This window comes from Microtus ochrogaster, chromosome 24 (assembly GCF_000317375.1).
Source record: "Microtus ochrogaster isolate Prairie Vole_2 chromosome 24, MicOch1.0, whole genome shotgun sequence".
In the NCBI taxonomy this organism is placed as follows: Eukaryota; Metazoa; Chordata; class Mammalia; order Rodentia; family Cricetidae; genus Microtus; species Microtus ochrogaster.
Window position 1 is genome coordinate 8,339,761 of NC_022024.1, and position 3,245 is coordinate 8,343,005.

The 3,245-nt window shown below is 47.4% G+C and overlaps 1 protein-coding gene across 2 annotated transcripts in view; it reads right to left on the bottom strand.

Moving 5' to 3' along the window:
- Atp23 (ATP23 metallopeptidase and ATP synthase assembly factor homolog) overlaps positions 1–2,869 on the bottom strand; it is a 17,963-nt gene extending 15,094 nt beyond the window's left edge. Inside the window, exon 1 of one of the 2 annotated variants that reach the window (XM_026784569.1) lies at positions 2,801–2,869. The gene's annotated coding sequence lies outside the window, so the exon portion shown is untranslated. The remainder of the gene's footprint in view (positions 1–2,800) is intronic. The other variant, XM_026784572.1, reaches the window with a different exon arrangement.
- Between the last annotated feature and the right edge of the window lie 376 nt (positions 2,870–3,245).

The window sequence follows — 3,245 nt, forward strand, 5'->3', positions numbered from 1 at the left end:
TCCCCGGCACCGGAGAGTCGCGGCTTGCAGCTCGGGGCGGGGCTTCGGTGGGCGTGGTTTGGTGGACGTGGTCCGGTGAGCGGGGGCGGGGGGGCTCCTGGCCACCAGGTCAGTGCTGCTGTCTCTTGACGTGGTTGGCCTGTCTTCTCAGCCTTCCTGCTGCCTTCTGGACTGCTAAGGTGGCTACCCCGTCCTGCCTGTAACCTTCTTCCCGCCAATGTAGACCGCTAAGGTCCTTTCTGCTGCGCTCTCTCTCTGCCATCTTCCCTTCCCTGACCTCTGCTGTTTCTCTCATTCCCACTACCTGCTCAGACCCAGTTTAAGGCTGTATTTTCAGAAGCGCTTGGAAACAATACTGATTAGTCACATCAAAATCTAGCTCATCGGGACCCATCCTTCAACCCCACTCTCTTGCCAGCACAAATAACTGATAAGATAAATAGCTTAATTCTACCTCAATTCACACTGTGGTGGCAGTCTCGGAGGCTTTTTCCTCAGTACCCATGATCAGGCCCCAGATCAAGCCTATCTACTCCCCAGGGAATTGCCAGCACCATTACTCAAAGTTAATGTTGTCTGGTCTGCAGTTCAAAGCGTTTTGTACAAGTTAGTGCATGATGACAGACTTCCATGTTTAATGTGCATGTGTGTGCACGTGCGCGCGCGTGTGTTTGTGTGCCTGTGTATGTGCGTGTGTGTGCGCATGTGCCTGTATGTGCCTGTGTGTGTGCGTGTGCCTGTGTGTTTGTGCGCCTGTTTGTGTGCCTGTGTTTCTTTCCCCACTAAATTATTCAGCTCGGCTCACACATTTATTCAGCACCTGCTACCATGAGCCAGGCAGGACCGTAGGGTCTGAGAAAACAAAGACGAATAAGAAAATCACTGAAAAAAAAAAAATCACTGAAGTTGAACCACAGCATATGTTTTATGTAGGAAAAATATCTAAGAAAAATCGGCGTACAAGGCCTCAGGAATTATGAACAGCACTTAGATGTCGCAGGTGTTTAGTGAACATGAGCTGAGGGGAAGCAGAGGGCATTCACTCATTTGCAATATTATACAACTATGAGCACCTGTACTTACAGACTAATAAAGCTATAAGCCAAAAATTAGATTGTTTTTATTGAGCTCCATTTATGTACATTATTTCCGATCCTCATTACAACCTTGCAAAATATTATCAGCCCTAACTTGCAGATAGAGGTGAGCTTGGCAAAGCTAAATAACTGATCCAGCTACAGAAGAAAGCTGAGGATGTAACTTAGTTGAAAGACGGCTTACTTGGTATGTAGGAGTCCTGGGTTCTGTCCCCTGCACCGCATACGCAGATGTGGTGGCAAAATGTGCCTGTAATATCAGGAGGCAGGGACAGGAGGATCAGGAGTTCAATATCATCCTCGGCTACCCAGCAAGGTGAAAGCCAGCCTGGGATACATGAGACCACATCTTAAGAAACAAGCAAGTTAGAATAAGGCTGGAGAAATGGCTCAGCAGTTGAGAGCAATTGCTGTTGCAGAGGTCCTGGGTTCGGTTCCCATCACCTACACAGTAGCTTATGTCCATGACTCCAGTTCCAGAGGATCCAACACCCTCATCTGACCTCTCTGGGAACAAGGCACACACGTGATACACATAGATGCATGGAGATAAAACACACATACACATAAAGCATAAATCTAAGCAGAATTTTAATTAGAATAGGGAAGCAGACACCTGTGGAGACTGTCATTAAAATTGCGTCGGTTAGTTTAGAACACTAGCAGAAAGCTAACAGACCCAGCAAGGTCTAGGGCAGACCACACACTGTGTCCTGGTTTGCTTCTCTAGTGTTGTAATCACTGACGAAGAAACAGCTTAAAAAGGAAAGAGCTTACTCTCCTCTCAGGTTATAGGAAGTGGGGAGGGAACTGGAGGAAGGATGGAAAGCAGAGACCGTGAGGAGCCCTGCTTCCTGGTCTCCCCGTAGCCTCAGTCTGTCCAGCCGTCTTTCTTTGCTGTCATTTTGTTTTGTCCTGTTCTATTTTGCGGCAGAGTCTCACTATATCAACCAGGCTGGCCAGGAACTGGTTGACCAGGCTGGTCTCTACCTCACAGAGATCCACCTGCCTTGGCCTCTCCTACCCCGTTTCTGGGATTAAAGGCGTGTGTCACTAGACCCAGGTGTCAGCCTCTTTTCTTATATAACCCAGGACCACCTGGCCAGGGTGGGACCACCCATGGTGAACTGGCCCCTCTCACATCAAACATTGGTCACAGACTCGCCTGTAGGTCGATCTGATGAAGGCATTTCCTCCACTGAGTTCTTTCTTCTCAGATAAATTGAATTGTGTCAGGTGGACAACAAAACTAGCCAGCATACCTAAAAAAATGTCTAACATATTACTCAGCTACATGAGTAACCAATGCAACATTATTCCAGAAAACATTTCTCAATGCTCACTTCTGAAAGAAGAGAAAATTAAAATTATACCAAAATATCAGTCTCGTCTAAGTATTAGATTCTTCGATTTACATTCTCCTGAATTTTCTTCCTATGAATGGGTGGGGGGATGCGCGCGCGCGCGCGCGCATGTGTGTGTGTGTGTGTGTGTGTGTGTGTGTGTGTGTACACTTGAGAGTTTGAGTGCACATGTGGAGGTCCAAGGACATTCACAGGTGTCTACACCACCGCACCCAGCTTTAGATGGGCTCTGGGGATTCAAACTCAGGTCCTCCTGAGTGTGCCAGAGTTCTTTACCCACTGAGCCACACACCCAGCCCCCAAACTTCCTTAATGTCCTACAGTAAGCATGCACATTACCCTAATAATCACGAAGATTAACTTTCAGAGGTTGAGCAGGCTTTCAGTACCACGTGCATAACTTCACATACAAAGCCGTCCTGTGAGCCCTGCAGGGGAGAAGGGAAAAGCCGTCCTGTGAGACCTGGGGACATTTAGACAAGTTCTAAGGTGAAAATGCCACGAAGAGCAAGAGGGTCACGTATGTTGTCAGATGGCACTCGCGTTTCAGAAGGCACTGGCGGTTCTCTGTGAGTGTAGACCTCTTGTTTGATTGCTTTTTTTAAAAAATATTTATTTATTTATTATGTATACAATATTCTGTCTGTGTGTATGCCTGAAGGCAAGAAGAGGGCACCAGACCTCAATACAGATGGTTGTGAGCCACCATGTGGTTGCTGGGAAATGAACTCAGGACCCTTGGAAGAGCAAGCAATGCTCTTAACCTCTGAGCCACCTCTCCAGC